A 14,891-nucleotide genomic window follows, 5' to 3' on the forward strand; every position below is an offset into this window, starting at 1 on the left:
AGCCTTCCTAATAACTAATAGTTACTTAACACATATTTTGTATATGTATTACATACTGTATTCTTACAATAAAGTAAGCTAGAGGAAAGAAACTGTTAAGAAAATCATTAAGGAAGACAAAATACATTAATAGTACTATCTTATTTTTTTTAAAAAAAATGGGTGTAAATGGACCCATACAGTTCAAATCTGTGTTGTTCAGGAGCCAATGTACTTCATTTCACTTAAAGTTGCAGAACTAACCAACGTTAAGTGAGGACTTATTATAGTAGTTCACTGGTGGCATTACTACATCTGAAACAATGGATCACCATGACCTTGGCCGCCAAGTGGATTCACCTGTGGAGCTTTAAAAATTACTGATTCGTAGATCCTAGCCATCCTATCCCCTAACAAATGATTCTGATTTAATCAGTGTGGGGTGTGGTCTGAGCTTAGAGAGCTTAAAAATTCATCAGGTGATACAATGTGCAGTCAAGACTTAAAAGCATAAACACAGGTAGAGCTATTAGAGACAGGTAAAATCTTATTTTAAAGTCCTAGTTTAACATTTAGTAAGTTCTCTCACTTTACATACTAACATTTAGAAAATTCTACATAATGGAAAAATATATTATTAAATATAATACCTAATTATTAAGCCTAGATCACTAACAATAACATCAGGGGATATTATATGACCATTTTGCTATAAAATACTTTTTAAAAAGAACTTAACAGTTTGAGACCTGTAACTATCATTCAGGGACTTTAGTAATGAATATCTTACCATCTGAAAGAATATAAAACAGCAAAAGGTTCACTATATGACATGAAACAGTTCTACTGGCATTATTTGAAAACTATAATTAGATCAGAAACTTCGAATTATAAAAGCAGTTGCTACACAATGAGCAAAAACTGCATACTACTCAGGATAAGACCTTACAGAAAACACAATATCCTGTTAATGTAAACACATATTCCTCTATCACCTCCAGCATTCTTTCACCTCGAAAGATTCTTTTTTTCACTTCCATCCCTTATTATCTCAGTTTGGTCTTAAGTTCAGTCTTCAGCACTCTACCTTTTCCTATGCATAATGTCACAGATGTCATTACACATACTATACACACCCACAGACATACACACACACTCTCTCTCAGAGATATCCTGTTTCATATAAACTACATATAGACAGTTTCTAATCCTTTATTTGCAGCATTATGTATTTTGCATTTATCTCTGCTTCATCAAGCGCTAGTTACTGAACATTATATTTGTCCAATTGTTTACCTCAAACTCAACAAAGTCAAAATAATCTTCAAAATAAAACCTGGTCCTTCTAAAGACCAAAACTGTTGCACTTGACTGCCAAAATATTAAGAGGAACAGTTATACTCACTACTAGTGGGAGGAGAAGAGTACAAGTTTTTTAAAGTTTCCATAATTGCATGTGTCAAAAGCCATTTTTAAGAGAATATACATAGAGATGTGGATAAAGAATTTGTACAAGGAAGCTGAAAGCAAATAACAATAATGAGACTCTAACTTAAAAAGTCCAACAAAATGGTACTATGAACTATGATATAGCCACTAAAAATCAAGATTTTGAAGACTGACATGGGAAAATGCTTATGATAGAGTAAAGGGGGAGAAAGGGTAACAAAACTGTATACAGTAATAATCATGATGTGTCAAAAATATGTATATGTATCATATTTTAGAGATAAAATGGTTACGTCTACAAAGAAATGGTTGATTTTTATTATTTACTTTTTGCTTCTGTCTTACTAAATATTCTACAATTATACTTTCATAATCAGAAAATAGATGTTATTTTTAAAAATAGCACTTTTATTTATCACCAGTGGTGCAGGCATAAAACTTAAGATTTAAGCCTCATCTTCATAGGGCCCCATATCCAATCATTCAGCAAGCTTTTAAAACAATCTTTCTTATAACACAAGAACGGAAGCATTGGAAAGCCACGGAAATCCTCTGGAATTCTTGGAAAATTCCTCAGGTTTTTACTCATACCATTTCTCCTACTTCCCTGATCACTCCTGCCTCTTTCAATATTCTTATCTGAATTCATTAATAAATAGAAGGTCCTCCCTAAAGCGAAAAGTAACTTCCTCTTTCTGAATTTTCTGAACGTATTCTAGTACACTCTGGTGTTTGGCTTTCTGGTTAGATCACCCTGATGGACGGCCAACTAGAAGCAGAACGCAACAGCTTGAGGTCAAGACAGAAAACATGAAATATGTAAACTTCTGAAGGCACAGAATAGTATAGTAACATCTTTCACAATAACAGCCTAGAGTTAACAAGAAAAGACTGAGTAAAGTTCAGTGCATACTTTGTTTCTAAAGAAAGAACAAACATTATTTTTTCAAACATCTGGAAAACTTAAAATATGCTTGAAAATTGATGTATTAGACCAAAGAGATCTGACACCTAGATGCTATGTGGTATCCTGGAATGGCCTCTAAACCAAAAAAAAAAAAAAAAAAGGGGGATGCTAGTGAAAAAACAGATAAATCTGAATAAAGCTTAGAGCTTAGTTCATCGTAATTTACCAATACTGATTTCTTACTTTGGACAAATGTAGCAGAAGGCTTCACAAATATTCTCTCACTTATGATTGCTTTCTCTTGCCTAAGGCACAGGCATCACTATAGTACTAAGTCAATTGTAGGAACAAAGATGACCCTCCACTTTGTGATAGGGTCATATGCCTCACACTCCAATGCTCTTCTAGATCACACTACCTCATATGCAAGGAAAGCTTGGTTATCATTCAAGTCACCAAGCGAAAGAAAGCAACAGCCATGAATACAATTCTATTTCACAAAATCTTATCAAAACTGGCAGTATTAAGAATCCTTTTACACAGCACTCACAGAAAACCCTGACATCCATTTTTAACAATTAGTATTGAGCCATACTGATCATCTATATAAAAGATATTTCATACTAAACCTCAATTTTCTGTTCAATGACCCTAATAAGAAGAGGTAAAGAACTATATCTCAAGTGCTATTTGATACTCTACATGCGGACTAAAATCTTCTTTAAGGGAAAAAAATGCCAGTGAAACTCTAAAGTATAATGTTTGTACTTCTTTGAGAAAAGAAATGTGCTGAACCATCAGAAGGAACCTCTAAGAGACTACTTATAAAAATTCAAGTCTTCTACTCTTTTAAGATAGAGTATTTCATTTACTGCACAGTCTAACTCTTTTAATCAACCCAACATATATGACAGTAAGGAGATAACTTCATAAAAATCCCATAAACTGTTTTGTTAAAAGACATTTAAACTGATTACTCTGAATATTATAGCTGGTGAAGTGATTTCCTTTGTCATCAGACTAAACAGTTTTTCCAATATTTTTAACCTATGATCCAACTGAAAGCTCTAGTGATTATCCACCCTCTTCCTTTATATTACACCTTACACTACATAGAGATTCTATTTTATTCTAACCTTAAAAGTTTAGGTGTTACAGCATTTTTATATATGTCCCAAACCAGCTAGTACAATGCTTTCTACAGAACGTATACTCAATAAATGCTTGCTAAATAAATGTTAAACATGACAACAAGCATCATGGCACAAGATGGAGTCTCTATAAATTTTTTTTTATTTTAATTGTATTTATTTATTTATTTTGGGGTGAGGCAACCCTTTGTTGACCTCACAGATTGCAAGGACCTTGTCAGCTTACAATTTCTTATTATTTTTTATTTCTTATTTTTATACCTACAGCACCTGGTCTTCTTAGGTGGTCTCCCATCCAAGTACTAACCAAGCTCAACCCCGCTTAGCTTCCAAGATCAGACAGGATCGGGCTTGTTCAGGGAGGCATGGTTGTAGACTATAAAAAATTTTTTGATCTATCTATCGACTTTATGTACATCATCAGAAGCCAGGCATTATAACTATGGTAAGGAAAACTGAATTTACAGATATGAAAATGGTTAAACGCAACACAGTGCCACATGTGCAAAACTAGAGATAGTTCGATGTCTAATGGAAGAATGAAGGAGATAGTATCCACTCTGCTTAAAACTGAGTATAACAAAAAGCTCTAAGCATGCCTGAAAAAAAGGCAATCCTCTACTTTCCCAGTAATAAGAAAAAAAGTTTCCCCTAAGCCTATTTAAGTATATCAATTTTAGGTATGTCAAGGAAACAGGAGATTAGTCTATGTTTCATGACTACACTGAAGCCTATGTATGGATCATGAAGAGCTTTGGGTTGCTCTGAAAGAAATGGGTGTGCCTCAGCACTTAATTGTCTTGATGAGCAACCTGTATTGTGGACAGGAAGCCACTATCAAGACAGAATATGGAGAGACAGAATGTCTTCTTATAGGCCAAGGCATCAGACAAGGGTGTATTTAATCTCTTTTTGTTTAATCTGAATGCAGACCATCTACAAAAATACTAGGATGGATTCAGAGAAGGAGTGAAAACTGCTGTGCAAGAAATATCAGTAACTTATAAGCAGATGGCACCACCTTACTGACAGAAAGTAGCTGTGATTTCTGATGAAAGTGAAAGAAAGTCAAAGCAGGACCGCATCTAACATTAAGACAAAAATCATGACTACAGAAGAAATATACATCTTTAACATAAATAATGAAGACAGAGAAACTGTTAAAGATTCTGCTTACCTTGGTTCAGTCATCAATTCAAATGGAGGCTTCAGTCAAGAAACACGAGAGGGCTGAGACTTGGAAGTGAAGCAATGAAGGAATTAAGATCATCAAGAAGAGCAAAGATGTGTCATTAGAGACCAACACTAAGGTTATACACACCTTCACATTCCCAATTACTATGTATGGATGTGAAAGTTGGAGAGCAAAGAAGGATGGTAAGAAAGAAATTGGTTACTATGAAATATAATACTCGATAAGAGCTCTACAGATACCCTAGGCCACCAGAAAGATGAACATAGAGCAAATTAAGCCCGAAGCATCACTGGAAGCTAAAATAACAAAACTGAGGCTGTCCTATTTTAGGTACATCATGAGAATGCACAGTTCTTTGGAAAAGACAATAATGCTGGAAAAGATATAAGGCAGCAAGAGAAGAGAAAGACCAAACATGTGATGGACTGACTCCATAAAAGCAGCATAGGCATGAATGCACAGCAGGGGTTCCCAGCCCCTGAAACCCGGCCACACAGCAGGAGGTGAGCAGTGGGGAGTGAGCAAAGCATCATCTGTATTTATAACACTAGCATCACTGCCTCAGCTCCACCTCAGATCATCAGGCATTAGATTCTCATCAGAGCACCAGTCCCTGGTGCCAAAAAGGTCAGAGTCCACTAAACTATAGGAATTGAATAGGGTTATGAAGGACAGGACATTGTGGACATAACTCATTCATAGGGTCACCAGTAGTCAGAGTTGACGCAATAGCACACAAAACGTACATAAGGAAAACAGTCAAATGGCCACTTAAAATATTTACTAGTCTTGCAAATAATGCTTTTCTTCACTCTCAGGTTTCATTAAAATTTTATTCAACTCCTTGACATCAGTCTTTATCACTAGAATCCTTTTCTAGAGTACATTACCATCACTTCTGGTACTGAGATGTAGCACTTTTTGATTCTGCAACTGACAGTTACCAGAAATTTTATCATAGCCTAAAGTAACATTTGTACAATCTTAAGACAAATTTTTTTTATTCAATCTTAAAATATATTCGTTATATGTTCAATGTACCCATTTATTATATTCTTTTGTAAATGTTTTAATCAGCTTTGTTGAGGTAGAATTTATAATAAAAATCACCATTTCGAAGTGAACAATTTGATAAGTTTTGACAAACGTGTAGTCCTGTAACGTCACTACAATCACGATTTAGAACATTCCACTATCCCAAAAGGGTTCCTTCCTGTTCCCTGCAGTTAATCTCCTCTCCCCACCCTTTCCATGAGAACTACGGCTGTCACTATTATTTTGTCTTTTCTAGCACATTGTATCAGTAGAAACATACAGCACATAGCGTTTTGTGACTGAGTTTGTTAATTTCACATAATCTCTTCAGACTCATTCCTTTATGTAGATATACCACAATTTGTTTATTTACTCATGCAGTTGGTAGACACTGCTTTTCGGCTTCTGGCTATTAGGACTACACCTGCTACAAATATGTAAGTACACCTCTGTGAAACTATGCTTTCCTTTCTCTTAAGCAAATGCCTGCACATTGAATTGCTGGGTGTATTAGTTTCCTAAGGTTGCTGTAACAACATATCATAAACTGGGTGGCGTAAAATAACAGAAACTTATTTTCTTATAGTTCTCTAGGCTGGATGTGTGAAATCAAGGAATTGTCAGAACCATGCTCTCTTAAAGCCTCTAGGAAAGAGTGTTTCTTAGCTTCTGGTATTGTCAGGAATTCTTGGCAATCCTTTGTTTACGGCTGTAAAACTCAAGTCTCTCCTTCCATTGTCACACAGTGTTAAGTATTCTCCTCTTATGTTTCTATCCCATATGGCCATCTCTTATCTGTGTCACTCTCCTTTTCTTGTAGGAACAGAAGTCATATTAGATTAATAACTCTCTACTCTAGTATGACCTTATCTTAAGCTACAATGACCTTATTTCCATAAAACGCCACATTCCAAGGTACTGAAGGTTAGGACTTAAACATACCTTTTTGGGGGACATGATTCAACCCATAACAGTAGTTAATATGGTAAATATATGTATGCGTATAACAAATTGCCAAACTACTAAAGTGGCTTTACCATTTTGCTTCTCAATGTCTGACACCTCCAACTAATCCACATCCTCCCAAGCAGTTGGTATGATGTTTTTTGTTGTTGTTGTTGTTGTTTTCATTTTAACCATTCTAGTATAGTTGAATCTCACTTTGCATTTCCTTCATAATTAAATACATTAAGTATCATTAGAATTTTTATAGCCTCATAGGTGGCATGTCTATTAAATTTTTTGCCTATTTTGAGCTGTTTTGCTTTGTTTTATTTTTAGTTTTTGCAATTAAGATATAAGAGTTCTTCATATGTTCCGGATAAGAAGTCTTCTATTAGATAAAGATTTTGCAAATATTTTCTGTTTGTGGCTTGACTTTTCATTTTCTCAAGATTTATTTTGAGAAGTCCAATTCATCTATTTTTTTTTAATTTCACGTTTTTAAAAAATGTGCTTAATCCAAAGTCATGAAAACCTCATGTTTTATTCTTAGAGTTTTATTGCTTTAACTTCACTTTATTTCTAAAACCCATTTTGAGTCAATTTTTATATATGATGTGAGGTAAAGGTTGAGGCTCATTATTTTGCATATGTATATTCAATTACTGTAGCACCATCTGTTGAAATCATTTCCCTACTGAATTACCTTAGCACATTTGCCAAAAATCAATTGACCATTTATGTAACCATCTATCTTTCAGCTCTCTATTCTGTTGCACTGATCTATATGTCTATCATTATGCCAATACTACACTATCATGATTACTGTAGCATTATACAGTACATCTTGAAATTAGGTAGTGCAAATCTGCCAACTTTGTTCTTCATTGTAAAAAACTAGAATGTCCAAAATGGTGCCAGCTATGATTCAATCCCTCCATCCTGTCGATTTTAAAGAACAATTTGATATTTCAAAGATATCACTCAAGAAAATTGAGGATTCTGTCTTTGTAAAGGAAAGTACTGTATTGATATCACCCACTACATTGGAGGCTTACTTTAATATATACCTAGAATTCAGTATAACATAAAATACTGAACCCTAAAGCAGCTGACAACTAAAGTATTAAAAGAATTCATTATAAATTTTATTGCCTATTATGTGACCCTTCTCCTGCCTCCATGCCCCACTGCAAGTACCCTGAGGACACACAGAGAAAGACTTGTATTAGCAATGATACTTATTTAAAAATTAACTCCTTAGAAACATATTTTTTAATCAATAAAATAGTGATAATGCTTGCATGCGAAAAAGAAAAATTAGTAGGTGTAAAAAACTATTGCAAGGACCAAGAGACTACACCTCAGGAAAAGGGATGTTATCATATGTCCATCCTTATATATTCTCTATATAATCTGTATCTCCATTATAGAGATATATATTTCCCTGCATCATATAAATCACAAAAGGTACTTAAGAAATTTACTTGTAGGTTTCACTTTTCACTATTGAAAGTGGTGTTCTCCATTAAAGAGTGAATACAAACACCAAAACAAAATAGTTCTTATGCTATAATAGAAACAAATTAAAAATTATAAATACTAATACTAAAATACTTAAGTGATTTGAATAGTTTATGAATGATGTGCATATTATTTATTATTATGTAGCTTTTCCAAAGAGCATTTTGCTATTTATCTAAATAGAATTTCTCTACCTGGAATTATCTAAATACTAGGATCTTACCTTTTCTCTTCTCCTCTGCCTTTCATGAATTACAAGTCTCAAACCAATTCTTTCTTGATGATGTTATTAATAGATCCTTTAACTTTAGAAAAATTTCCACAACAAAGTTGTGTTTAAATTCAAAGTGATTTTTTTCTATTACTCAATCCTCTTCACCTGTTGAAAGTCACACTTTGCCCTTCTCAATACCTCTTTAGAGACTTCGATATAAATAGAAATGAAATATAATTCAATGTATACCGAAATTTGAGTAGGGCATAACAATACTGTGACACGCTAAATCCAGGAAATTTCAGATAGTGTTTGATAATCCTGAAATTACATCAAACACTTGCCCATAAATTTCAGTAGTTCTGATTCATAGTCGGAAATAAGGAAGTACATTTAAAAATGATATTTTTTTTTATCTTGTTTCTTTACATGTTCAAATGACGGCGATACACTTAAAATTTACTTTTATTTTTTCAGAGCCTAAATTTTTCTTATTTATAAAGGAAAAAATACCAGGTCAAAAGATTTAGTGTATTAACAATAAAGAAATGCATACAAATGAGACAGTGCCAATATACAAAGAATATATTCAAAAACACTGAATATTCACTCTAATATTTTTTGAAACTTCAGTATCTTATCTACACTAGCTACACTTTGGAAGCTCCTGCTGATCAGAGCCATGTGAATAAGCTGGCCAAATGATTCTTCTGCAGTCTCTATACATGAATAATAATATACATTTTTACTAGAGACAATTAAAAATAAATGTTGAATATGTGTTATTTCATACAATTTCTACCAGACCAATAAGGCCATGTTCTACTTTTCCTTTGAAATAATGATGTTTACTTTAAGCTTTCATAAGGTATTTCTCCAACATAAAAGTTCATTTTATCAGAGATAACTCCCAAGAAAAGCTGGGCACGGAATCTGTTCAAAGCAGCACTTCTTCAGAAAATAAAAACCTCAAAAGAGTGATTTTTAGCAATTTCTGGTTTCTAGGTCTTGCTGATGGAATGCCTCCCTGATGGAGGTTTCTTACTGCACAAAATAATTCTTGGATGATAAGAATGGGTTAGTGACATGGTATTTCAACAGTGGCATTTGTGAGCCTGGAAAACGAGTTAGATGAAAACAATGGTAATTAAAAAGTCTTTAGTCTGGAACCATTTAAATCAGGAAAGGAGCTGTTGATGTTAAACTGTTCTAAAGTCCTTGTGTTACAGGAGAGGGTTAAGATATTAAGTTAGGATTTCTTTTACTAGGTATGGTAAAATGTCAAGTGAAACATAAGAAAATAGAACTAGTGTATAAGACAAGCCCAGAGTTAACATCATATTCAAGAGACAAAAGCTGAAAACCATTCCTCTAACATCAAGAACAAGATGCACACTCTTTCTTGCCATTCTTATTCAATAATAGTATTGAAAGTCCTAGGAAAAGCAATTAGGCAAGATAAAGAAATTAAAGGCATCCATATCATAAAAGATATGATATTAGAGACAATTGTCAATACTCCACCAAAAAAACTATAAAAACAACTGATAAACAAATTCAGTTTCAGCATACAAAATGAATATATGAAAATTAGTTGAATTTCTATAATGAACTACAGGAAAAAAATTCAAAAAATAATTCTATTTACCACTGCATCAAAATTCCTTACAAATAAATTTACCTAAAGAGACGAAAGATCTGTACACTGAAAATTCTAAGACCCTGATGAAAGAAAATGAAAACAAATAAATGGAAAGATATTATGTGTACATGGATTGGTAGAATTAAAATTGTTAAATGTTCAGGACTACCCATAGCCATCTACAGATTCAATGCAATTCCTATCAAAATTCAAATGGCATGTTTTGCAGAAAAAGAATAAACAATCCTAAAAGTGGTATGGAAGCACAATAGAATCCTGAGAAATAACGACAAAACCAGATAGAAGTATTATACCCTGATTTCAAACCTTTTTACAAAGTTATAATAATCAAAATAGTATGGTACTGGAATAAAAACATATCAAACGTTGTCTAAGGCTATGCCACCCTGAACATGCCCGATCTCAACTGATCTCGGAAGCTAAGCTGGGTTGGACCTGGTTAGTACTTGGATGGGAGACCACTCAGGAATACCAGATGCTGTAGGCATTAAAAAAATAAATAAAATAAAATAAAAAATAAAATAAAATAAAATAAAATAAAATAAAATAAAATAAAATATAAGAAGTGCTAGCAAGGATGTGAGGAGAGAAAACTTGCCATTGGTAAGAATGTAAACTGGTGCAGTCACCATGGAAAAAAACCCGGAAAAATTAAAAATAGAATTACCATATGGATCCAGAAGTTATACTCCTGGGTATTGATCTAAAGAAACAAAAACACTAACTCAGAAAGATATACACACTCCTATGTTCACTGCGCCAGCATTTATAATAGCTACAACATAGAAACAAACTAAGTGTCCATTGATAGATGAATGACTGAAGAAAATGTGGTACACACAAAAAAAAGCCATAAAAAAGAAGGAAATCTTTCTATTTCCGATGACATGGATGAATCTTGAGGGCATTATGCTAAGTGAAGTTCAGTCAGACACAGAAAAGCGATACCACATAATCTCACTTTTAAGTGCAATCTTAAAACAAACTCACTGATAAAGAGAACAGATCCAGATCGGAAGTTGCCAATGGACTAAGCTAAATGGATTAAGATAGTACAGACTTCCTTCCAGATATAAAATAAGTCCTGGGAATGTAATGCACAGCATGGTGACAATAGTTAACAATATTGTATTTTTTTAATTTTTATTAAATTTACTGAGGTGACATTGGTTGACAAAATAATATAGGTTTAAAGTATACAATTATATAATACATCATATAATACATCAATCATATAATACACATTGCATTGTGTGTTCACCAAAGTCAAGTGTCCTTCCATCATCATATATCTACCCTATTCCATCCTCCTTTTCCCTCTGGTAATCACCATACTTGTTATCTGTGTCTATGAGTTTTTGTTTGTTTTGTTTGTTCATTTGTTGCTTTCAGTTTTATATCCCATATGAGTGAATTCATATGGTTCTTGACTTTGCCATTTGCGACAACATGATCTTGGTAATAACATGCTAAGAGAAATGAGTCAAATACTGTATTTTATATTTAAAAGTTGCTAGGAGAATAAATCTTAAAAGTTCACATCGGAAAAAAAATTTTAAGTACATTTGGTTATGGATATTAACTAGACTTATTGTGGTGGTTACTTCTTAATACACAGATACATGAAATCATTCTTATACACCTGAAACTAATGTAATGTTAAATATCAATTACATCTTAAAAAAAAAAAAAGAAAAAGGTTGTAAAAGTCCAATTACATTGATATGACATATATAGTGCTCAAAAATAAGCAAAAAATATACTGTTTATGACTAAACACAGAACCTACATTTTTAAAGCAGTAGAGAAATAAATTTTTTGGGGGGGGGGATAATTTTTAAAATTCTCATCTAGGTGGGAGAGAAGTAGTAGAGGATTAGATAAAGACAATATAGATACAGTAAATGATATATTCTAGTTCTTAAGGTAGGCAAGAGGTCATTGTGTTTTATTATTGTGCTTCATCGCATGTTACACCTATTTTTTTCTGTGCATTATGTGGTGTGTGCAGACTTAATGAGTACATTTACAAATGAAATAATATACTTTTTCTGTTGAATCAAATGACTAAGAAAGTAGAGTTATAGCAATGTTGAAAAGGAGATGGCAAATAAAATCTAGTTGAACTATATTCAACTTCAATACTATTTATATGAAAAAAATTACTAGGAGAGAATGTGGGGTTTTTTGGTCACCTTAAAAGACCTTTAAAAGATAAAATATGCTCCAGTATTCTTGCTTCTCATACTTACATATTTTTTCAAACATTAAAAAAAAAAATTCTAGCATCCATAAGGCCTGAAAACAAAACATTTTATAAATGTTTACCCATAAATGAATTCTTAATATTTTTTTAAGTTAAAGCTCAAAATAAAATGGCTTTCCTTCTAGGAATTCCTATTAAAATCTTTTCATTTAATGGGTCAAACAGTTCTACTTGTAAATTTCAGATTACAAGAAAACGCCAAACAATCTATAAAATCATGTCATCCACATCTGCTATACCTAAAAACCCATTTTTCTGTTTCTATGAAAACGTCTAAAGTATTAGCTTCAAATTATTATTCTCAAAATTTTTGACTAAATCTTCCAAAGGGTATAAATTTTTCAGTTTTTCCCACTGTTTTAATTAAAAGTATTCATTATATTCCAACACACTTGATCCTATAGCAAGAGTCTCTTCAGTTTCATAGTCATTTTATTAACTACTCTGTTGATTCTAAAAGAAATAAAATTGCTTCTTGGTAATATTCAAATTTTAACATTTTTGAACATTAAAAATAATTTTTACACATTTTAGGTAAAATGAGTACAAATTTATGTGCAAATTTCCATGAATCCATTTCCTGATCTTTTGAAAATGTTCCCATATAAAGTTGAAATATTTTAGTTTTAAAAGCAAAAAAGGACTACACATTGACATTACACTTGTTCTTACAGAAGGCAAGGTGTGAATTCAAAGTTTTCTCTTATTAAATAATAGACTGTCACTAAAATGATTCTTTCCTGCTAATATATGTAGATGTGACTGTGGAAGATTATTAACAGGCAATAGTATGATTCAAATCCAGAATTACTATGACCTGTATTTCCATCATTTCTGAGACAAGTTCAATAACACAGCATTGTAGCTGTTTAAATCTGGGCAGCAGGGGTGGGGGAATAACATGGTGTTTAACAACTATGATTAAAGGTACCTCAAATAACTGTTCTAAAATGCACATTCCAGGCAATTACACCTGTTTTCATAATAAATGCTTAAAGAAAATGTCAAAGTTATATCTTGCCTAACATGACTAAACACATTCTAACATCAACCACCAGAGAAAAAAATAGGTAGCATCTTCAATGATAAAATTAAAATTATAAGACTGAAAATTATATTTATAATTAAAATGCTGGTAATAAAAACATTTTCCAAAACCAAATTCCTTTCCTTGTCCTATATTTTATTAATAGCAGGGTTTCTGGTCCATTTAAGAAAGTGTCTAGGCTAGTGAATATGTTTAGGAATTCAAACGTTGAACAAAGTGGTCTGGTTTCTGGACAAAAGCCCAGATCCACCCTAAATCCTAAACTGTATGTCAAAACACTGTTATCCCTAAAAATTATTTGGTATTTTTAACTGAGAATATTTTCAACTTTAGTCTCAGAGCCCACCAATATGTGACTGATTAAAGCTACATGAATTGGTTATGCTTCATTCTAAAAATCTTTTAACAATTTTTAAAACTTGGTTGTCCTGTCAATGGGATCATGAGATTTTATTATTTTATTGTTATTAATGAAGATTAAACAATATAACATACATCAGAAAAACTTACTTTTGAAATTTCATTATTACAATTTAAGAAAATTATCTAAGTTTAAAAAAAATAGACATCCTTATTTCATTTCTATTAAAGACTCTGGAAATCACATATTTGCTTTTTTAGAGAGTACCAGTTTTTCATTTTTAAAACTGTCATATCAAACTGCCTCTTTAAAACTAAATTACTCAGTGATAAAATCTATGTGGTAGGCATAAAGGGAGTCACTATAAAATTTTTAACTTTGCTGTATGTTTAAACATTTTCATGTTAAAAGAAAAACAGATTACTATAACACTGACTCATATCTACACAGCAGCACATTACAATTACATTTTCATAATATCATATGTAAAATGTAAGGTTGAAAATAAATTAAGAAAAAATTCCAAGTATACAATTGTTTTATCAGAACTTTACTTAATTTGGTTATTGATCATTCATTCCATAATGTTTGAAACTCAGTTTCCAAAATACTTTATTAAATGTTCCTTTCTTTTTGAAAATTTTTCTGAATTATTTTTCATACAAAGTGAATGAATGACATGATGGTAGGATGGAAGGATGGAGTCTTGCTTTTTCCTAATCCAGTCTTAACATAACCCACAATTCACTTTAAGAGTCAATTTTATATACTCTATCAAACATTTTCTGAGAACAAATCAGTCAAAAAACTAATGTGAGAAAAAGACAGATGAAGATATTAATAAATATTTTTAAAAACAGTCCTAGTGATTACTGCTAAAGTCCCCATATCAACCTTTGGCTCACAATGGAGGACTGAACATATATATCTATCTCCTCCCCTTCACGATCTCTTATAATGTTTGTAAGAGGGGCTGCAGGGAATGACTAATCAGATCTATAATAAACATGCATACTGGGAGAGGTTACAATTTGGAGAAGTATCATAAAACATACGTTTTTCAATTGCTCTATCACCATGACAGTAGGAGACAGGGAGCAATAAAAGGGTCTACTTAAATTAAGGATGATAATAACAAAAGTAATACTATAACATTT

At 32.3% G+C, this 14,891-nt stretch overlaps 1 protein-coding gene and 2 pseudogenes across 6 annotated transcripts in view; 1 reads left to right on the forward strand and 2 right to left on the reverse strand.

Moving 5' to 3' along the window:
- Positions 1–14,891, reverse strand: part of UBE2E3 (ubiquitin conjugating enzyme E2 E3) — a 75,855-nt gene that overhangs the window by 17,944 nt on the left and 43,020 nt on the right. The window lies entirely within an intron of this gene.
- On the reverse strand, positions 3,745–3,863 carry LOC118614735 (annotated as a pseudogene).
- On the forward strand, positions 10,428–10,546 carry LOC118614677 (annotated as a pseudogene).

The sequence above is a fragment of the Rousettus aegyptiacus genome, unplaced genomic scaffold (genome assembly GCF_014176215.1).
Source record: "Rousettus aegyptiacus isolate mRouAeg1 unplaced genomic scaffold, mRouAeg1.p scaffold_m13_p_2, whole genome shotgun sequence".
In the NCBI taxonomy this organism is placed as follows: Eukaryota; Metazoa; Chordata; class Mammalia; order Chiroptera; family Pteropodidae; genus Rousettus; species Rousettus aegyptiacus.